At 40.9% G+C, this 23,882-nt stretch overlaps 1 long non-coding RNA gene across 1 annotated transcript; it reads right to left on the minus strand.

Annotated features, from left to right (window-relative positions):
• Nucleotides 1–561: 561 nt before the first annotated feature.
• Nucleotides 562–21,073, minus strand: LOC144317757 (uncharacterized). Its single transcript, XR_013383726.1, has 3 exons — nucleotides 20,745–21,073; nucleotides 3,369–3,471; nucleotides 562–785 (listed from the first exon to the last, which is right to left on the minus strand). It is a non-coding gene; the product is annotated as an uncharacterized LOC144317757 (long non-coding RNA).
• Nucleotides 21,074–23,882: the final 2,809 nt, after the last annotated feature.

A 23,882-nucleotide genomic window follows, 5' to 3' on the forward strand; every position in this document is an offset into this window, starting at 1 on the left:
TTTCTTTTACTAACACAACTCAGCTTTTGTTCAGAATAGCATGTGACCCTGCCCCAAATCATCTGATTTCTCAGGCTCCCTAGCCATAGCCATGGGATATAAATCTGAAAATTCACTGGTAGGGTTTCTTGGGAAGCTGTTCTTTTCTTGACAAAAAAGAAAGACTTCATAGGCTTGCCCTTTTTGCCCACTGACTGTCTCCCTTTCTCTTGCCTGAACACAATCATGATGTTATCTCACAACTATAAGGATGAATAGAGTTCATGCAAAGGGTAGTGGAGAAGAAAGAGGATCCTAGGTCTTTGGTGGTTTTCCCAATCCACTACACCTGCTCTAAACTTCCTACCTCCAGACTTCTTGTTTAGTGGGAAAAATAAACTCTTTGTTTGCTTAAGACCCCACAGTCAAGTGTTTGATGCATGCAGCCCAATGCAATCTTAACTGAAAAAAGCTCTGGCAGAGAAGGTAGACACAGGGATAGAAGCTTAAAGGATTGGAATCTTGTCTCCAAATGTTAAACCAGTTTCTTTTCTTTTCTTTTCTTTTTTAAAAGATTTTATTTATTTATTTGAGAGAGAGACAGGTAAGGAGAGGTAGGGAGATAGGTGGTAGGGAGAGGCAGAGGGAGAGAGAAACAGAAGCAGACTCCCTGCTAAGGAAGGGAAGTACAGTGAGGAGCTTGATCCAGGACCTGGAGATCATGACCTGAGCTGAAGGCAGATACTTAATCACCTGGGCCACCCAGGGACCTCTCAATTTTCTTTCTGAATGTTTCATTGTTGTATCTGGAATGAGATGACAATGTGATATTAGAGCAGAGAGGAAAGAACACCTATTGGAATTGTTTGATGAGATATGGGCTTATTTTTATGCAATCAGTTTAACAAATAATTAAATGATAGCAAGGCTTGACAGCAAACAGCCTGGAATCAGGCATATCTATATGTTCACGTACATTCTGAACTCTGTGTACATGAGAATCCCCCCTCCCCTCCGGAAGATTTATAGCATGGAGAAGCAGAGGAGAACCAATGGGCAGAACTACACATGCCCAGTATGCTAAGTCACCCTACCTCCTCAGGGGCAAAGTGGTTAAGTCAGAGAGACCCCTGGATTATGCTTTGACAAGGAGAAGCATTGAGGCCTGCCACATCCCTTCTTAAACTTTGTGGAACTCTGCCAAATTCTCACTTATGACTTGGCCAATATGTTAGAGACCTAGGCCCATGGCTTACTCCACTCATCATGTTTATGAATGATAAAATGTACATGACTCATTAAATATGCAGAGCTTGGCTCATAGGAAACGTTCAGTGTAGTAAGATAGCATCATTATTTTTCTGTTGTTATTATTAGTAAAGTATGGGAGGCAGTTTGGTGTATTCAGAAAGGTTGTGATCCAGAGATTGGAATATAATCCTGGTTCTACTAGCAGCTAGCTAAGCGACTTGCACAAGACTTCTCTGCAGGCCTTCCTTTCTTCACTGGTGGAGCATTTGATCATTTGTGTGCAATGTACACTTCCAGGAGTCACTGTTGACACAGGGGAAAATGTAAAGTATATTCCCTGGAATCGTAAAATGTGGAAGGCCTGCAGCTGCTGACTTCCTATAATCGAGGAGCCCAGGATGAATTGGGATGTTCTCAGCTTGGAGTCAATGCTGTCTTGATGGCCCCTCGTATAGTCAAGGTGCAATCCATTAGTCAATGGTACCTCCCTCCCCTCATTCATGTTCTCCTTCTCTCTCTCCTTCTCAAATCAATAAATAAAATCTTAAAAAAAAGAAACTGCCTAAAATTCCTGCCCCTCATGAAGGTCTCATTCTCTGCTGCAGAGTGCAGCAGCTTGTTTAGGTGGACGTCTCTGGTTGTCTAGGGACCTGGAGATATGTTGCAGGGAGACATAATTTTTTTTTGTTTCTATTTAAATTCCAGTTAGTTAACATACAGTATAATGTTAGTTTCAGGTGTACAATACAATGATTTAACACTTCCATACAACACCCAGTGCTCATCACAACAGCTGTACTCCTTAACCCCCTTCACCTGTTTCACCCATCCCTCAACCCACCTCTCCTCTGGTAACTGGAAGTTTGTTCTCTCTCTCTCTCTTTTTTTTTTTTTGAAGATTTTATTTATTTATTCCTGAGAGACACACAGAGAGAAGCAGAGACACAGTTAGAGGGAGAAGCAGGATTCATGCAGGGAGCCCAATGCAGGACTCGATCCCGGAACTCCTGGACCACGCCCAGAGCCGAAGGCAGGTGCTCAACTGCTGAGCCACCCAGGTGTCCCCAGAAGTTTGTTCTCTAGAGTTAAGAGTCTGTTACTTGGTTTGCCTTTCTCTCTTTTTCTTGCTGTTGCTTGTTTGTTTCTTAAATTCCACTTATAAGTGAAATCATATGGTATTTGTCTTTCTCTGACTGACTGATTTTGTTTATCATAGTAAACTCTCTAGTTCCATCCAAGCCATTGCAAACAGTAAGGTTTGATTCTTTGTTATCCTTGAGTAATATTCCATGGTCTATATACACCACATCTTTATTCATTCATTGGTTGATAAGATACTTGCTCTGTTTCCATAATTTGGCTATTGTAGATAATGCTGCTATGAACACAGGGATGCATTTATCCCTTTGAATTGGTATCTTTGTATTCTTGGGTAAATACTTACTAATGCAGTTGCTGGGTCATAGGGTAGCTCTCTCTTTTTAAAAAAGATTTTATTTATTTATTCATGAGACATACACAGAGAGTGAGGTGAAGACACAGGTAGAGGGAGAAGCAGGCTCCATGCAGGAAGCCTGATGTGGAACTCAATCCAGGATTCTAGGATCACGCCCTGAGCCAAAGGCAGACACTCAACCGCTGAGCCACCCAGGCATTCGAGGGCAGCTCTATTTTTAACTTTTTGAGGAACCTCCATACTGATTTCCAGAGTGGCTCTACCAGTTTGCTCACCAACAGTGCAAGAGGGCTCCCCTTTGTCTACATCATTGCCAACTCTTTAAAATGAGGTTGAATACAGTTTTATTTGATAAATATTTAACACCCGTGTTTAACAAAAAGCACATCCTAATTTATAGCATTTACCAATATCTGTGGTGTTAATACTCTTACTGTGGCCAGTTTCAAGCGACCAAAATACTGTCCCTGAACACAAAGCTGGGAATGTGCATAAATCATGAGAGCTGGTATGAGCGACTGCTGCAACACTGAGAGAATTCTAGAACTGACTGTTTAAAACAGGAGAATTTCAGACATCTGCCCATAATCCTGCAAAATCTAAATCCCAAGAGGATTGAGTTCAAAGGGTAATAGTGTTCAGGGAAACAAAACCAAACCCAAATGCGTTCAGTTCCACTTACCCACAGATATGATTTACTTGAGCTTCTGAAGAAACAGGAGAAGGAGAAGAAAGTACCATCCTCCAGACAAGTGTCTGGAATATGATAAATGCCAAAGTATTACCTGCAAAACGTTAGCTATATTTGAGCACTGACTATATGTATTCTTATTTAGTCAAATACTTTAATTGGCTTTATTTAAATTATTCTAAAAACTTATCTTTACTCTAAGCAACTCTATTTATTAAAGCTTTGAGTTGGTGAACTAGTTGTTTTCAAATACAAAATTAAACAAATATGCAACCTTTGTAATAACAAATATTCATCTGATACGACATCAGATTACTTTGTGTTTTTTTTAAAGATTTTATTTATTCATTCTTGAGAGACAGAGAGAGAGAGAGAAAGAGACAGAGGCAGAGACACAGGCAGAGATAGAAGCAGGCTCCATGCAGGGAGCCCGATGTGGGACCGGATCCCGGGATTCCAGGATCACGCCCTGGACCAAAGGCAGGCACTAAACCACTGAGCCACCCAGGGATCTCTGACATCAGATTACTTTGTATACCACCTGTGGTCTCTGAACCTGTACCGTGCTTTGTGAAACAATACATCAAATAAGTGATGGCCATTATTAATATTTATTTGTGGAGTCTGAAAAGACTCCCTTTATTCATGCAGATGGTAAAATTTCAGTACTATATTTAGATGAATCATCAGGAAACTTGGCTGCAAGTATCCTGAAAAACCTTTAGGAAACATCTATTTGACCTTTCTTTAAAGGTCACTGCTGCTAGGCAACACCATTCTTCTGAAATGCTGACCACATTTCTTAGATTTTATTAAAACACCTGTCTCTGTCTCTGTTGGCGTGGCGGGGGTGGGGGGGTTGGGGAACACATTCTGTTCCTCGCTAACCTGTCAGGAAGACTGCAGGATCAAATACAGAAGTGTTCAAGAATTTCCTTCCCTGCTCCCAAACATCTGCGGGGGTCATGTGCTATAGGCAGCAAACAGCATTGTAGATTGGAAAATGAGGAGCTCCGTGTTTCAATGTTGAGCCTGCCACCTACTCGCTAGCAATTACTGGGCAACCGCCCAAACCTCGGTTCCCCCATCATCAAATCTCCTAAAGAAACAGGCTGTCTTCAGCCATGGGGAAGATCAGATTTCAGAAATGCAGAATGCTTCTCCCCATCCTCCTCCCTCCTGAGCTGATCAATGGCAATTATTCACAACAATAACACATGGTGGCTAATTTTCTTTTTATTCATTGATTTTTTTTTTTTACCCATAGTAGACAGAGCTCTCCTACTGTAAATCTGGAAGAGATATTCTACACTCTGGAATTATTATTTTTCCTTATTTTATTTAAAATATTTTTTAAAAGATTTATTTACGTTAGAGTGAATCTGAAGCTCAATCCCATGACCCTGAGATCATGACCTGAGCTGAAACCAAGACTTGGACACTTAACTGACTGCACTACCAGGTGCTCCTCTTTTTCCTTGATTTAAAGGAATTCTGTGTTCAAATGCAAATCCAAATCAAAACCCAATTTCTTCAGGTGGTTAATTAAATCAGAAGAAGAGTTGCTGCTAATTACCAGCTGTCTCCTGATTGCAGGGTTATCTGTATTCATCCATGACTAGTAAATTCATAATTTATGAGGCCCTACACAGCCACTTGCCTTAATAGCCCTCATTTTAAAAAGCTGATGTCTTTGAGCCAAAGGAAGCTGAACACAATGTTTACTAATGTTGATATGCCTTGATCAACTGTTCCTCAAGTGAGTGAGTGTGGAAAAGGAAGTAGTTTGTAATTCATCTCTGTTTCTTCTCTGGCCCAATCCATCCCAGCTCCTTTCTCCCAACCACCAGAGAATCATCTGGCTGGAAGGTACAGGAAAATGCCCAGTTGCTGTACCTGACTTCACTGAAGAAGCTGAGACAGCTCAGTGCATTTTCAGCCTTCCAAACAGCAGTTGGTGAGGGGCTGGTTCTCTATTGGCTCACATTTTAGTGCTCAGTGATTCAGGCTTCTTGCTTGGCAACACGTACTTGAACTTCCAGTTTCTCAAGAGTCCAGTCGTGAGAAAAAGACCCATCAGGAAGAGGACTTTTGCCTCTCGTAAGATTTGACCACAAGTTCAGAGCAGGTTATAGTCATGGTTTTGGTGAAGGAAGCTTTCCTGGATCTGAGAGAAGGCCGGCATCAGCAAATTTGAGCAAAAAGGGCCAATGATGCCAAATGCACCACAGAGAAGACGCCCAGGCAAAGTGGAATTAACTTATAGGTGACTATGATCTAAGAAAAGACATACAGTCTCAAGGATTCTGTCTCAAAATCCTCTTGGAGTGGGAGGAAAAAGTCACAAGTCTATGTGAGGCACAGGGCTAGTAATGCCCTGGTTAGACTGGTGTTATCATCTAGCTTTGTGGTATTAGGCAAGGCACTGAGTTTTCTGAGTGTCACTTTTAAGCAGAAAATGAGTTGGACAAAATACTTTCTAAGAAAATACTTTCTAGAGGATATCTAATAGTTCTAAGATTTTATGGCTTATTTATATACTTTTGATGCCAGAATCCCACTTATTCCCCTGGGCGGTCAAGTCACATTTCTGAATGGGATTGTCGTGTGCAGAGATTAATGTGTTAAGATTAATGAGACTAAGAGTTTCTAGAGTCTGGTATTTCTTCCCCAAGGCATTTTAGTCCTACTTTTTACTTTCTCTTTTGGGCTTAGAATCCACTGCCCAAGAATACCATGGATCATGTCTTAACTTCCTTGTGCTTAGTCTCACCAGTGAAAAATGGAAGGTGCATACTGGCATAGGGAGAACATAATAAGCCTTGAAGCCACAAAAACTTAGGGTCAAATCCCAGCTCCAACCACTTACAGGCTTGAGTGAGGTTAGATAGTGAGTCAAGGTACCTTTTATCAAGTGTCAAGTGATGACACTTTTGTCAAGTGATGATAAAAAATGTCATGCCATGTGAATTTGTGGAGAGGACTGGATGCCCTCCACATCCCAAAGGCATTTAATGGCTCACCCATTCAAAGTTCACCTTTCCATTCCACTCTTGGAGAAACCCACAACTACATAGATGATCCATCTTGCATGTTAGAGTTTCACTTCCTCTATTTTTTCTCATTCATTATTTTCCTTTATCTCACCTGGCTATTGGCTGCTGTGCCCAAAACACTTCACCATCTATTTTCGTTCCAAGAATTTTTTTCCCATATTTTACTTGGTATCCTTACATTTCATCAGATGCTTCCAAAATTTTATGAAGTCAAATTTATCTATTGCTTTATAATTTTGCATTTTGCTGTCTTGCACAAGAAGACTTTCCTTCTCAAAGTACACTCTTCCATTTGCTGTTTGAACAACTGCTAACAGAGTGCTCACACAGTGTATAATTGTTGTCGTCTCTGAGCACATTTATAAGGTAATCTCCTTTGGGCAACACACAATTTTAGTTGGGGACAGGAAACATGTGAACTGCTACCAATTTCAGATTGTCATGAAGGCCTTGAAGGATAAAAACAGAGTGATATGGGAGCGCCTGGGTGGCTCAGTGGTTAAGCTGATGTAGGTAATGCTGAAAGTGTTCAGGACCAGGGGCACCTGGGTGGCTCAGTGGTTGAGCGTTTGCCTTCGGCTCAGGGCGTGATCCTGGAGTCCTGCATTGGGTTCCCTGCATGGAGCCTGCTTCCCCCTCTGCCTGTGTCTCTGCCTCTCTTTGTGTGTCTCTCAGGAATAAATAAATAAAATCTTAAAAAACAAAAACAGAGTGGTATGATTGATACCACCCAGGCAAAGGGGTGAAAGGGTCACAGATAAAACAGCTAAGACCTAAAAGATGAAGAGGAATCAATTAGTCTGTCACCTACCAGGGTAGTTTGGCAAAGGGAATGGAAGGAACAATAGCTCTGAAGCAAAGAAAAGTGTGGTAGACAGCAGCAAGAGCAGATTGTAGTGGAGAGAGCTTTGTGAGCAAAGGGAAAATGTGATGAGATGAGGTTGGTGGGGTAGACAGTGTCAGTCATGTAGGGCCTTATGAGTGCTGGATTGAAGTCAGAAACCAGTGGAACATTATGGAGAGGTTTTAAGTAGATTAGGGCACGAGAGAGCACCTGGTTCCCAACAGCTTCAAAGGCATCAGCCCCACCTTCGTAGGAGGAGCTGGGTATAAGTTCACTTGATGAAAATCATCACAAAGGGTCAGGAACATTCTCCAGAATGTTTTTTTTTGTTTTTTTTTTTTTATTTGTTTGAGGACCCAGAGCCAAACCTTTTATTTCAGTACTTACTTTTCAGACTGGGAATAATTACACAAAAGTGTGTTATTTCTCTGCTCTCAACAGAGAAATATATTTAAGGTAATACACTAGAGGTCCTGCTTTAGGTAGTGCTCTATTTTAAAAGTAGACTGTAATATCCTTGATGTCTCCATGCACTCAGAAACAGGATTCTTTTTAAAACATCTAAGTCAATATTATTAATAAGATGCTACGTAGTAAACAGTTTTATAAGAGGTAGTCTTTGTCCTCAGGAGCCTAAAACTCATCAAGGAAGACAAGGCATGAACATGTCTGCAGTATGTGATCAGGATCTTAAAAGAGCTAAAAATAGTCTTGTCCTCATTCAGGGGAGAGCTTTCCTTGAGTGCTGGGGTGACCAAGAGAGACTTCCTGATGCAGGCAGCATTTGGGCTGGATCTCAGGGAAGTCTACAGTAGATGAACTGAGGGGAGAGCATCCTCAGGTAGAGGACAGGGATGCGATGAAGGCAAGAAAGGCAAGGGATATTTGGTGTAAGCTGACAGTGAATTTGGATGAAGGCTGAGGTAGATCCAGGGGATTACTGAGAAGTATGGCTTAATGGTGGCTGCTTGATGACAGGAGCCCGTTGGCAAAGGCTGTGGACCCAGGTGGAGTGGTACCCATGGGAAGGCATATTTGAAACTGAATACTAAATCCCTGATTCTACTAGGCTATTTTGTCTTCTGTCCAGAAAACATTGAGTTTCTTTGACCATGTCTGTGCATCCTTCTTCTGAAGGAACCTGTGTGCTTTGGTCTCCATTGGTCCAGGTCTGCCTCTATTTTTTCAGAGGCCTGCTCTCAGGCTACTATGGCCACCTTACTTGTGTAATCGAAAGAGCTAGTAGTTCTGTATTTTGTGTCCCTTCCTGCCTCTCTGGGGTAGATTGTGAAAGCTTCCTGGCCTCAGGTCAGGGCTCTGAGACACAACTTTCCCTCCAGAGTCCCTTGCAGGATCAGACTGAATTTACTCCCTGGGATTTTGCCTGAAATTATGCCCATACTTAGCTTCTTGCTCTTCCTCTTCTGCTTCCCCTCTTAGTCGCTCCTTGGAGAAACTTCCTTAATAAATCACTTGGAAATGAGTTGTCTCTGTGTCTACTTCTGGGGAACCTGTCCTAAGATTCTGACCAAGGGCTACTTTAATTTCCTCAACTAGTGCAAGACTGACACAAGAAGATTCATAGCATGTCACTGAGGAACAGCTGTAGGGGAATAGTGAGACTGAAGCCAAACTGCAAAAGTTAAAAGAAGTAGACACTGTGAACAATTTGTCATTCTTTCTGGATGTCCTATACCTTTTGAAACCCTTGTAATGTTTGAGTATTTTTGGCCTTTTGCAGCTTGCTTTACCAGAGCAGAACTCAGAAATTGAAATTCTCAGTATTTCTCAAAGCTGGGATGTGAGAATGCAACCCAGACACACCCATGTTAAACATCTGTTCAGAAGTGAACAACTTATGAAAGAGATCTATTTGAAGAATTCTTTATTTTTCTTTGTGGTGGGTGGCAGCAGAGGTTTTGGCCTTTTTGAAGAGCAGTGATTGTGAGGTTGTGGTCCTGACTAAAAAAAAAAAAAAAATGTCATTGTTGGGATGGCAGTGATGGTGGTTGTCCCCCGTAGTGCTTAGTAGGGCAGTGGCAACAGCAGCCGCAGCAAGGACTGTTAACCCATTGGGCCCGTTCGGTGGCACTGCTCCTAGAAATGTAACTTCAGCCACCCTGGGTCTCCTGTCTTCCCCCAAAATATCCTTTAAATAAATTCATCTTCTAAATACTTGGAGTCAAGTTCAGTTGCTTGCAAACAGGAACTCTGCCTCAGAGAGTAGAGGCTGAGAAATTGTGGCCAGTGAGGACATCCTTCCTTCCTTTTTTTTTTTTTAATTAAAGATTTTATTTATTTATTCATGAGAGACACACAGAGAGAGAGAAAGAGGCGGAGACACAGGCAGAGGGAGAAGCAGGCTCCATGCAGGGAGCCCGACGCGGGACTTGATCCCGGGCCTCCAGGATCATGCCCTGGGCTGAAGGCGGCGCTAAACCGCTGGGCCACCGGGGCTGCCTGAGGACAGCCTTCCTAAGGGCATGTGGAAAGAGGCATAAGGGCATAAGAGTGGACTGAGGTAGTGTCTAAGGTGGCCTCTCTGATCATTAACGTGTGGTGTTCAAGTGCTTCTGCTGTCCCCGTCCATGTCGAGTCAGGGCTGATATGTGGGGCCAATAGAATAGAGCAGAAATAATAGCGTGTGGCTTCCAAAGCCAGTTCAGCCAAGCATTATAGCTTCTGTATTGGAAGGTGATCCCGGAACTAGGGACAGCCATGGCAGGGAGGTTGGACCTTCCTTTCTTGAGACAGGAAGAAGGAGGAAATGCGATTGTTAGAGTCAAGGATGAGCATAAAGGAAATGGCAGACAGAATTTCATCTTCTCAGTGAAGTAAGTCAGGCAAGATCAACTGCAAAGATGATGGGGTGCGGAGAAAGGGGGTTCTACGTGTTAAGCTCACATTTATTTAGTGTTGATTTTGTGCTGGACATTATGCTGGCTCCTTTAATCTCATTTAACCATTCCATCAACTCAATGAGCTAGGAACCATTATTTTCTTAATTTTGTAGGTGATGAAGCAAAAGCTAATGGGAGTTAAGCAAGAATTGACAGATCGGTGAGATAGGTCAGCTATCAAACAGGCTCTTGAGTATGTTTTAGAAGATAACACACAATTAATGAAATATCACAAAAAAAATGGGGAAGGAATGAAGTATTCAGGAAGTGATCCAGGTAAAAGCCAACATCAGGCTTTATCAGGAATGAGGTTAGAATAGTCACAATCAGCCCTGCTATTTCACCTTGTTGTGGAAAAATATGTAGATTAACCATGCACTCCTTAGTGGGGAGGATCTTTCTAACCATAAGCACTATGTAAGAAGTCCCACAGAAAAAAATCATAATTTTAACAATATTCAATTTAAAATGTAAAGTATTGGGGCACCTGGGTGGCTCAGTGGTTGAATGTCTGCCTTTGGCTCGGGGCGTGATCCCGGAGTTCCAGGGTTGAGTCCCACATTGGGCTCCCACATGGAGCCTGCTTCTCCCTCTGCCTATGTCTCTCTCGTGAATAAATAGATAAATAATAAAATAAAATAAAATAAAATAAAATAAAATAAAATGTAAAACATTTATATGACTTTAACCACAGATAAATGGCAATTGGGAAAATGGAACATAAGATAAGATTGATAAAAGAATCAATGATGTGAACATACACCACATACGTATTATTGTAGTAGCACCCCAACAATAAAAAAAGACCAAGATCAAAGAGTATAGGGGATTCACAAATGAAACCACACTGCTTATCAAAGAAATTCAAATGAGAAAAAAGCAATAATGATTGTCACCCAGGAAGCTGGGAGTTCAAAAGGCTGGTGAGGGTGTGGTCCACCTCAGGGGCTCAGGGCAGGGGTGGGGTGGGGGGGTGGGAAGCCCCACGTTATGATACATAATAAACTTCCATATTATGTATCAATATCCTGTAAAGTTCACACCATTTGACCCAACAAGTGCACTTCTGAAAATCTATACAGAAGAAAAATCAGAAACTCAGAAAAAGAGGGGAGCACATGACTCTTGATCTCAGGGTCATGATTTTCAAGCCCCATGTTGGGTGTGAAACCTACTAAAAAATAAAGTAGAAAAAGATTTATACATAGAATCTTTTTTTTTTTTAAAGATTTTATTTACTTATTCATGAGAGATACAGAGAGAAAGAGAGAGAGAGTCAGAGACACAGGCAGAGAAAGAGGCAGAGAGAGATAAGCAGGATCCATGCAGGGAGTCCAACGTGGGACTCGATCCCAGGTCTCCAGGATCACACCCTGGGCTGAAGGCAGGCACCAAACCGCTGAGCCACGCAGGCGTCCCTATACATAAGAATCTTAATCACAGTGTCATTTATAATGGTTAAAAATGTTTAAGGTACTCAGGAATATGAGAATATTTCAATAAAATATGATTTAGTCACATAAGAATATAAGGTCATTAAAATCATGTTCTTGAAGAATTTTTAGGAATAAGAGAATAATCATAGCATACGAAAAAAAAAAAGAAACCCAGGATACATACTCTATGTACTTCACCCTCCTAGCTGTGTAAAATAAAGAATTCTACTGGAAACAGGATGTTAACAATTGCATGTTTAAAAAAAGTGCCCAAGTATTAAGTGTTTAATACTCAGTGATGGAAAGTCAAGTGGTATTAATTTGCTTTTCCTTAGTTCTCTAGATTTTCTGTACTGAGCATATTAGTTTGGTCTTACTAAAACTCGATTTTAAGTAAAACTTGACATGATCGGGATCCCTGGGTGGCGCTGCGGTTTAGTGCCTGCCTTTGGCCCAGGGCGCGATCCTGGAGACCCGGGATTGAATCCCACGTCGGGCTTCCGGTGCATGGAGCCTGCTTCTCCCTCTGCCTGTGTCTCTGCGCCTGTCTCTCTCTCTCTGTGACTATCATAAATAAATAAAAATTAAAAAACAAAAACAAAAACAAAAAAACTTGACATGATCTCTGAAGATGGGCCATTGACCTCTCTGCAGTCAGTAGGGTTCCAATCTGGGCAGAAAATAAGCCTCTTGTTTCTGCTCCAAAACTAAAGCTTAGGATAAGATGGAATTCCCAAGACATCTAAGCTCTGGTTGGTGAGCATTTGGATGAATTCCAAGGAAGTCTCACCAAGTCCTTCCTTCATCCAAACTCAAGACAGTGAGGTGAGAATAGACACTGATCCAAGGGTCCACCACTGGTTTCATCTAGTGCTTTTCAACATTAATGCACACATGAATCAGCCAGGGATGTTGGGAAAATAGAAATACATCTCAGTAAGTCAGGGTAGGGTCTGAGGTTCTGCCTTTCTAATAACCTCCTGGATAATGCTAATGCTGCTGGTCCGTGGGCCACAATTTGAGTTCAAAGCTTACAGTCTCTTTCCTAGAGGGTGGCCCAGCATTCCCTTCTTGCAAATATAAAAGATTTAGAAACAAGTTCAATCAGTAGGCATTAATTAGATAAGTAATGTACATCTGATGTCTGGGAGCCCACATATGGGACACTGTTCTGGGGTTAGCAGGTTATTAGGACATTAACAAATGATCTTATGGCACAAGCACATTCACGTGGATGTGTGCAATGCATATACATCTGTTGATAGTGTGCATTTTTGTGCATCTGTGGTGAACTTCTTTGAGGAAATTCCTGGGCATTATATTTCCTCTTTCCTGATGGAGTTGCATTAGTGATCAAAAGAGCAAACCACGAATCCTTTCCCCTTGTCTTTTTCTTTTTCCTCTTTCATAAAACCTCTGGTCTCTGCATGTGTGCTCAGTAATAAGAGAAGCCAAGGCCTCCTGTGGGTCCTAGGAAATGCATTATCTAATCTAAAAATAGACAAGAGCCCATTGTCTCATGCAAAAGTAAATCCCGTATACTAATCCGGCAGAAAGTGATCTAGCCTTTTAAAAGATTTATTAGCTCCTGATCTTTTCTCTATGCGTGACTATTTTTCATTTCATTCTATGATGGATAAATTGAATTAAGCAAGAGCTAAAATAACTTCTTTTTAAAGGTATATAAATCTTTGTTATATAAACCTTGGGGTTTAGGAGGCCTCAAGGTACTTGAAGTATCAAAGCATTGAATGAGAAGAGAAAAGTAACTGTTATTATAGAAACAGATGGTTTCCCAACAGTGGTGTATTGTAAATGTTTAACAAGCAGTTCTTTAACAAAACACACACACACATACACACACACAGATGAAAAAATATTGCCAGGGTTAGGGTAGGCGGAAATGGGAAGTGATTGCTAAAGGTTTTTTGGAGACTGATGAAAACGTTCTGAAATTGGATAAAAAGCAGCGAATACGCTAAAGACCACTGACTTGTACAATTCAAAATGGGAAGAATAACACAAGACCCACCTCCCCACAACCTCCATTCACACCATGTGCCAATTTCAGTGGTGTAAACTACTCCCATCATGGCTGATGCCAAGCTGCCCACGTGGCATCACTGAACGCAGCTAGGAAGGGCACAGGCTCTGGCACAGCACTGGTTCCCACTGTGGCAATTCATTCCTTAACCACTAGGGTTTAGGTGGACATCCAGGGGTATACACAGCTTTCCCTGAATATTAGCCTTTGAGTTGTCCTTTCCTGTTTTTCTGCTTGTTTGTTTTTATTGTTTCTTTCTTAAACTGATTGGGATGCAGCGAAGAGTCTGAAAATTGGACTCTCAAGTTCAACATGTGTTCTCTTATTAATTTAGATTGTCAACAACACATTTATTGAGGGCCTCCTGATGCTAGGCTCTGTGCTGTATGCTGCAAATTCTAAGGTGTGTGGAATGACCCTTGCCCATGAGGAGACACTCATGGGCAAACAGGCACACTCATTGTAGAACCTGAGTGTATGTATGCTTTAATAGAGAAATGTGCACCCTGACTAAGAGGATTATTTTCCTCAGTGGATGGAGAATGGTAATGGTATCAGTGAAGGTCTCACAGAAGAGGAGGTATCTGACCTGGAATCAGGGAAGGACATTGTAATTCCAGAGAACAGTACAAGGGAAAGAAAAGCATGGAAGCCTGAAGAGAAGAGATGCTATGGAAATAGGCACTAATGTACTGTGGCTATGTCATAGATTCATTAGTGGCTGAGATGAAGAGTGACCAGAAAGATGAGCTGATACATTTTTAACTCCTTTATGGGCTACTCAAAGGAGTTTGCACATTACCCTATAGTAACTGGGGAGTCATTCAGATTTGTTAAGCAAGGGAGGGACATGCATAGATCAACAGTATTACTCATTGAAAATAAGAAGGGTACATGGGTAGGAAACAGAGATGGGAAGAAGCTAGAATTAGGGAGGCCAGACAAGAACATTGTGTTATTCCAGCAAACAGAGATGAATATGAATGAATAAGCTAATGTGCAGGGGTATAGCGTGAAAGGGATGCAGTGGGGAAATACATCAAAATAACATTCATAGAGCTGAGAACACAACTGAATGTACATGGGGGAGCAGATGGCAGAGTCAGGCTAATGTAGAAGTTCCTTTCTTGGGTAACCAGATAAATGGCGTTTCTTATACAGTGCCTCACCCATGGTCGGCACTGAGTGAATATTTGTAGAATATTGGAACAAATACCTGGAATATAGAGGTGCAGCATAGTGTGATGGAAGGCATTCAATATGTTGAATTATAGCCTCTGTACATCAGAGCACAGTTACTTAATAGTTATGGGACTTTGAGCAAGTTTTTTATTTCCTCTGAGCCTTAATTTCTTCACCTATAAAGTAGAATTATTTGACCTTACAAGGACCTTGATCAAGACTGGAATTAATACAATCCCTTAAATTATTATTCCTTGAAAGAGCAATCATGTTGTAAGTGACACTAAATGGTCAAGGATCTCCAATCATGGTCTACAGCCAACTATGAAGAAAGACCACTTGCCTCCTTGTAGCTTCTCACTCAATCTCTGAAGCCTCCTTGATAGCAACAGGACTGGGGGATCCTTTTTGGCTTATAAATTTAGCTTGAATCCATGTGCACCAAAGAGAAGATTTTGAGAGTTGGTTAGTGCTGGAATTATTTTAGTTGAAAAGATTTAAAAATCTACAACTATTTCTCGGGCTCCTGAAGGAAACAACAGCCAATTTGTCAGACAAATTGGGAATAAAAAAATTAATGGCCCAAATGTAATCATTACAAATGATGATTCAGTCCTCATTTCTTGGTATCTGAAGGATCCCCAGATACCCAGTGACTTTTGTGTGTGGTTAAAAGGCAGAAGAAGACTCATCCAGCCCAAATCTAATCTGAGGGAGAGCTCTGTGTAGCTCATCGGCTGGTATCCATGGAAGCTTGATACAACAGAGGGCTCCATGATCTCTGGGCGGTCAGGAGGCCAGAATATGTCTAATTTGGGAATGCCAGGTAATCACAAACTACCAGACAGGGAAGAGGACCCCCGCCAGCTTACAGAGTAAAATTGAAACTGAATATGTTAAGGGAAGCACATCAGAAAAGTGGTGAATGCCTTTGAAATGCGCAAAGCAGATGACTGGATGTCTATAGCACACTTTTCCAGATTATCTCTACAGTTTCCTTGTCTTTGAGTGATTTTATAACTGTAAATTATAAATAACTGATAGCAATAAAAATAATTTACCTTTATAGGTATGCAAATAAACCTTGTCTGGTGGAGAGGTGATTGATCCTCTCCCATCCTCATGAAAAAAACAAATTTTGCATCTACTGAGCCAATTCATTTCAGCACTTTTTGGGACTTATATTTGCATCTATTCTTTGTTTTCTCCTTGAGCTGGTTGTAATATCGTACTGGCTTCCTTTTTAGTTAATGAGCTAAATAAAATTTTTACCATGTTTATTTTAGATGATAATCATGATTTTACTCCTTGAAAAATTATTGATCATTACTATTACTTCTTACACACTGAAAAACTCTGGTAAGGGGAAGAGTCCTCCCTCTTCAGGGCATCATCAGGGTGCTGGTGGGGAACAAATAGTGATCCAAAGAATAGAAAATCCGGTAAGACTCCCTTGGGGTGCAGTGGAGGTCCAGCTTCTACTTTCCTGAAGCAAAGGGAGTCCTTCCTCAAGCAGACCTTAGGATGGGTCATCAGATTTCTGGCCCATAGAAGATTCAATAGATATGCCCAGGATGGATGCTACATTGAGAAAGAAAAGGTAAATGAATACTTCAAAGGGGTGGGAAAAATCTCAATCAGGATTCAGTTAAGTTCTCTCTAAAAGGACATTAGAAAATCCACCTATTTTTTGACTGTTCTAAAAAATACTGGTTGTATGTCTCCTTATATGTATAGCATAATGACACATTAACAATATATAAAAGAGATGGTCAATATTAGTAGGAGAGGGGTTTGTTTCTTATGCGTGATCCATTTAGATTAAATATGAGGATCCAGTTTTTCTCAGGATGGAGGGAAGGGGTCTCAATTACTCAAAAGGCCATCCTACAGGAAGCACAGAGAATTAGTAAAAGGAAAGAGAAAGGTGATTTGAGGAATGTGATTCTGGGCACTCAGAACAACCCAAATGTCTTTAGTACGTCAGGATTTTCATGGTAGTAAACTGTAACCGCAGAATTCCAGATACAGCAGGATGTAAGGGTGCTGAAGACAGGGGCGGGGGTAGGTGTGAGGAATACCTTGTGGAGGAAGCAGATGCAGATGAACAGACATGATTAACATCGGAGTCTCCAAATATAAACCACGGAGGAAGAGGTCAAAGCAGTGCTTGAAGGACTGTGTGTAGTGTTACACCGATATATTACAAAATAAGAAAGAAGCTGAAGACTGAACAACAAGAAATCCAAAGAGGGAAGGGAAAAAAAGGAAGTAGATTAATGAAATGGTAAATAAACAACAACAAAAAAACCCAATCACACTTGATTTTTAAAAAACACCCATGAAAAAGGCAAACACAGCAAATCTAAAAAAGCATAATATCAGATATGAGAAATTTACATCACTGCAGAAAAGCAGGAAATTACAAAAAATATATAAGGGAATAGTTTGCACAAGTCAAGCTAACATTTTTGAAAAAAAAAATGCCTTTCTCAGAAATGAAAATTGTCAAATCCAAATCTATTCCCAATTAAAAAATCTAGAAATAAATCTCAAACATGTGTAAGACCTGAGAAAAATTGTAAATCTTTACTGAAAGATACAAAATAGTAGTTATGGGCTAGAGAAATATAGCATGTTCTTAATGGCAAGGCTCATTATTATAAGGATTTTATCATGTACCAAATTATTCTATAAATTCCAGACATTCCCAATCAAATCCCAAGAGAATTTATGGGCAAAATAATTACAAAATTCATTTTGGAAGAGAAAACAGAATAGTTATGAATGTTGAGATAACTAAAAGAACAATGGGAATGAGGGGGGACCCCTTGCCTGAGCACCCTTACCCTGCATCAAAATACAATATCAAGCCCAAGTAATTTAAAATGTGCCCTTAGATGCAGAACACAGATTGGACAATGTGATAAACCATTGGGACCCTAGGCTATCTGGAAATAGACAAAATCAAGCCCTTATTTCATATCAGACACAGAAATAAAGAGCTAAGTCTCAAGAGCAGAACCATAAAAGTATCAGAAGGAAAATAATCTTATTTTTTAAAATAATCTTGGGGGGATCCCTGGGTGGCGCAGTGGTTTGGCGCCTGCCTTTGGCCCAGGGCGCGATCCTGGAGACCCGGGATCGAGTCCCACATCAGGCTCCGGTGCATGGAGCCTGCTTCTCCCTCTGCCTTTGTCTCTGCCTCTCTCTCTCTCTGTGTGTGACTATCATAAATAAATAAAAATTAAAAAAAAAAAAATTTAAAATAATCTTGGGGATATGAAAAGGACTTCCAAAACAAGATACAAAACCCAGAGCCCCAAAGGAAAAGATTTATAGATTTGAGGACACAGAAAATAACAAATGTCTTTATGACAAATGTCTCTGTAAAAAGACAACTTGGCAGACGGAAAAAAAATGATCAGTAACCAGCAAATATAAAAAGTTCCTAAAAATCAATATAAAAACCTACAAACAGGGGATCCCTGGGTGGCTCAGCAGTTTAGCGCCTGCCTTGGGCCCAGGGTGTGATCCTGGAGTCCAGGGATCGAGTCCCACATCCGGCTCTCTGCATGGATCTTGCTTCTCCTTCTGCCTGTGTCTCTGCCTCTCTCTCTCTCTCTCTCTCTCTCTCTGTGTCTCTCATGAATAAATAAATTAAAAAAAAAATCTTAAAAAAAAACCAAAAAACTCCTACAAACAAAATGAAGATGACCAAGAAATTTATGAAAGAAAAATTACAAATGGCCAATAAACAAAGGAAAAGATGCCTAACCTTGGCAGTAGTTAGGGAAGTATGAATTATAACTGCAGTTTATAATCTATAGGCAAGGATTGGAGGAGCAAGCATTCACAGAATTGATTGAAATGTAAATTGCAAGTCTTTTGAAGGCAAGTTTATCATAATTTAATTCCTTTGATCTAGGGATTCTAAATCTAGGAATTTGTCTAAAGAAATACTTGCCTGTTTACACAAATGTACATGCATAGATATTCATTGCAGCATTATTTGTAATAAAAATAATTAGGACTAATATAAATGCCCACCAAGATGGAGTGGGGATGGCAGACATTGATAGGGGAGGGTAAAGGGGCCATTTTGTGTTTTGCTTCTTACACTTCCTTTTTAAAAAATCTTTTAGGGGCACCTGGGTGGCTCATTCAGTTAAGGGTCTGCCTTTGGCTCAGGTCATGATCCCAGGGTCCTGGGATGGAGCCCCATGTGTAGCCCCGCATGGAGCCCCTGAGGAAGGAGCCAGCTTCTCCTCCCTCTGCCTGCTCCCCCTGTTTGTGCTCTCTCTCTGTGTCAAATAAATAAATAAAATCTTTTTAAAAAATATTTTAAACAAAAATGTACACATATTTAGTTGTTTAGGTTTAAAAGAAGAAAATGTAAAGAATTACACCAACATATTTAAAGTGTCTTTGGGTTGTTGCATTGTAGAGGCATGATTTTCTGTATTATTCAGATGATACACAATAAGCAGATATTAGTTTTATAATTAGGAAAAGACTGAAAATCAGCATATAAAATCTTGAATACTTCATATATTGACATTTATATGAAAAAAATTATAAACAACAAAAATACCAGAAGATAAACCCATAGGTAAGCCTGCTTGTGTCTAGATGGCAGATATATTGGTGATTTTATTTTTTCTTGTTTTTCTTTCTTTTCCAAGTATTCTGTTTTGGGCTTTTAAACTTTTTTTTAAAACTTTAAAAAGACATATAATTTTTAAGAATTCATTGCATATAAATGATATGCTGCAAGCACCATAAATACAAATACATTTTGTTTCAAATGATTGTTCACAAGTTATTTCTATCTTTTCAATTTTGTAAACTTAAGATGAAACCATAGATGATTATGTGTGTGTATTCTATGGGTATGATTAAAGTAAAACTATAAGAATTCTTTTGGACATGTTACAGGAATTGCCAGGTATTTGGTACCTGCTCCAAACAAATCAACAATGCATCAGGGCTGTTGTCTCATGGTTTAGTAGGTGCTGGCTTCCAGAGCCTGAAGAGAGAACACTGTTTTTTAATAACCATGGGTCAGGCAAAGGCTTTAGAACAGAATTCCAACCTTCAGCTTTATAGAGGAAAATGCCCTGTAAGACAAGGTCTCCGGGCTGACCAGATCATTACTTTTAGTTTAGCAAGATCATGGCAAAGAAAAGAAAAAAAGAAAAAAAGAAAAAAAAAAGAAAGAAAGAAACTAAACTAAACTAAACTAAACCAAACCAAACCAAACCAAACCAAATAACCAGAAAAGGGGTGACTTGAATTTTAATTTTAGTATATTAACATTTCTTCAGGTTTTCTTTGGGGGAATGGTGGTTTTTAAGGTGTTAATGAAAAGGAATTCTGATCTCTGTTTCTAATTAATTTTCTTCATTCTCATTTGCATTCTATTTGTGAAAGTCCCTGCCAAGCTATATCTGAATAAAACAAGAATTCCCTGGGACAAGGAACTTACTCCTTATTTAAAAATCTCCTTGTGGGGCAGCCCCGGTGGCTCAGTGGTTTAGCGCCTGCCTTCGGCCCAGGGCCTGATCCTGGAGATCCGGGATCGAGTCCCACGTCAGGCTCCCTGCACTGAACCTGCTTCTCGCTCTGTCTGTGTCTCTGCCCCCCCCCCCCGTGTGTGTGTGTGTGTGTGTGTGTGTGTGTGTGTGTGTGATGGATAAATAAATAAAATCCTTAAAAAAAAATAAAAATAAAATAAATAAAAATCTCCTTGTGGTAGAAAGCTTCACACAACAGGGAAACATGGAATTAATGGAGCTGCATTTGCATTCTGTATCCCAAGGAACTCTTTGGGCTCAAAGCTGTTTTGTGTAAATTTTGATGGCCAAGTGCTTACAACAGAGGCACAGAGTCACTGGGAACTTACCGTGGCCTTCCTTGCCCTGGGTTCCTTGCAGCATTTTGCTACCTTCATTCAGTTTCTTTGTTGCAATCCCGGAAATTGGACTCAAACTCTCCTATGAAGAACTGCAGGCCATGCTTCCCAAATTAAGGTAAAACCAACCTTTGAGACCCGAAGTCCCTCTGCAGCGGCAACGCAGGCCCCGAGAAGGCTTTCCCTTTAGCTAAAGAGAAGCCAAAACCTCAGTTTCCTCGGGCTCTTGTGCCATAAAATGGCAGGACTTCCATGAAAATGTGTTCAGTGCGGCTGAAGCATTGCCTTTGGCTTTTTTAGTCACTGCCGCTCCGTGTTTGTTCAGCTGCAGAGGTCAAATGATTTGTTCTTCCAGAAGTTAATCATTTATGACAAATTTGCTCTGCTGAGACGTGCACGGAAACGCGGCAGCCTGGCTGGGGAAGCTCGGCCGCGCGCATTTGTCTTTTTAAAAACTCTCATATTCTTCAATCTACTTTCCCCTCCTTTCATACAGTAGCCTCGGGCCACTGGTGTTTGGTTATCACTTTCTTTCCATCATCTGCTGTCCCTTTCTACTCTCGGCTTTTCTTTGGTTGTCTATTAAAGGTGCATGCCGCACCTTCACCTGCCAAGACGCATCAGGACTCAAACTCCGCTTCTCCTCTTCCTTGGAGGTGCATTTTCTTTTAAAGATATAATTTATTTATTCATGAGAGACACAAAGAGAGGCAGAGACACAGGCAGAGGGAGAAGCAGGCTCCATGCAGGGAGCCGATGTGGGACTCGATCCCGGGACCCCAGGATCATGCCCTGAGCCAGAGGCAGATGCTCAACCACTGAGCCACCCAGGTGCCTGCAGGTGGATTTTCCGAGGAAGCTGAGCTTCAGGCCGGTCTGGCTTGCACTGCCCTGGCGCTGTGTTCACATGGCCGAGTGCTGAGAATGTACACATAGCCGATAGCTTGCACGTTCTCAGGCCGCTCTCCCCCGCGGTGGTTGGAGTTGGAGCACTCATGGCCATTTCTGAGAACTGTCCAAGGAAAAGTTGAGTTGGGGGCTCATCTAAGTGGATTTATCTAATGTGGATTTTTGTGGAATATACTTGTTTGGTGCGCACTCGTGTCTGTGTACAGCTCAGTTAGTGCTGGTGTCCTCAGGGCATGAAGACTCTCTCTGCTACCCTCCCCTGTGGGGACAGGGAGGGGACAGACCAGGAACTGCACCCTGTTTATGGGAGGCAGGGCAGAAGCCCAGTCCACAAGGTATGGGGCCTGGAGCTAGTCTGTGAAAGCCTCTTCCGATTTTTAAAGCTCACATGTGGAGGAAACTTGATAGAAATCTGCCCAAATTTGACAATACCTTAAAAACAATTCCTGAAACATTATTAATATCAGGTGTGTTGCCAAAAGAGTTTTCTAAACTAGCAATAAGAAAAAATGGATCAACCATGCTAGAGAAAAGGTCTTTGACCTTGTATCTGATGTTACAGCACCTTTGCCATATGAAGAAATGATCAGAGACCACAGCCAAATATGGTTTGGTCTTATCATAAAACCAAATATGGTTTTATGATAAGTTGATACTTATCAACTTTCCAAAATGTATTTTTTGTTATGATTTCTGGTTTCGCATGCAATCTGGTTTCCCATCACACCCAATTTTATATTCTTTTTTAAGAAAAGGAATCCTGAGACCCTTTAAGCTTTTGAGGCCTCAACATATAGATCAGACCCCAGTTTTAACTATTGGAAACCATTGTGATGCTTATGAAAAGATAATTTGTTCATTAAACCTTCTAAATCAGGAAGTTTCAACTCAGAAGTTAAAACCATGAAGGCAAAATTCCTCCTGTTTATCTTTCTAGTCTACTGTGTTCCCAGGCACTGGTAGCCTGGAGAGAAGGCCATTGATATTGGAAAGTGCTCTTCTGAATCTCCAAGTCATATTTTTCTGGCTTCTGTAAAATAAGATTTCAGCTTAGAGGGCATCCATTTCCACATGTTAGACGAACAGTCAGAAGTCTAAAAATATGAAGCAAAATTCAGTAGGAAGGAAGCTATGTCATAAGAATAATTTGGCTAGTTCTTCAGAACAGTTAGTAACTGGGCACAGCCAAAGTCGGTGTGTTTGTCTTCTAACAGATCATAATACCAGGTGGCATAGGAAAAGAAGGAAGGAGATGCATGAAGCATGTTTCAAAGGGGATTGTTGCACAATGCAAAAGCCATGGCTCCCAGAGGGAGGCATGTTCCGATTGGCCTTGTCTGGAGCTGTGTAACAATGACTCTGGGAGTAAGAGACTCATAGGACCTTTTCATGGGGAAGGAACCACATATGAATAGGCTCCAAAGGACAAATGCCTTTGAGATGTAAGGTAATTCAGATCTGGTTATGTTGTGTAGTTCCCAAATGTAACACCATCAGCATCTGGAGGCCTTGCTCAAACAGATGGTGGTAACAAGCCCTGGACAGGCTGTGTGGACTCTATCTCTCAGATTGAGAAGTGTTCCAGGCCCAAGGCCCATTCTTGTGTGGCTGAGTGGGGGGGTCAAAAGACTGTGTATATGAAACCTTTCCTCACACTTCAGGCATGCTCTGATTGGGGACTGTTGGCATGGGAAGCTATAGGTGGGCTAACTAGAAGTGAGCATCCTCTGTGGTTAGTTTGGGGTACAACGTATTTGGCTTTTTCCATCTGGGTCTAAGTTAGAAATAGAGACAAAAATGAGAAATGCTGACAGTTATTAATTAAGTCCTAGCCATTTGGGGTCCATTATTGTTATTGTTTGGCATACTGCCCTTTTGGTATAGACAGTGGTCCGACTTCCTACTGTTCTAACTTACAGCTTTATAGCCTCGCAGGTTTCTTGGGCTGGTTACTGGAGATAATGGGTTGGTTTCCTGAATTGGTTGCTGCTGACTATAAATCAGAATTCTATTTTTATATATCGTTTGGCTTCTCTCCATTTGTATATTAAGTCTCTTGGATGTTCAATGAAAGTTTATTGCCTCAATTAGCAAAATAATGTTGACACTTGCAGTAGCTGAAAACCAAGTCTCTATTCGTTCATTCACTCTCAAATATTGCTTAAGCACCTTCTCTATGTCATACACCATGTCAACATGAGGGTACAGTAGGGGACAATG

Source organism: Canis aureus, chromosome 1 (assembly GCF_053574225.1).
Source record: "Canis aureus isolate CA01 chromosome 1, VMU_Caureus_v.1.0, whole genome shotgun sequence".
NCBI classification, from domain to species: domain Eukaryota; kingdom Metazoa; phylum Chordata; class Mammalia; order Carnivora; family Canidae; genus Canis; species Canis aureus.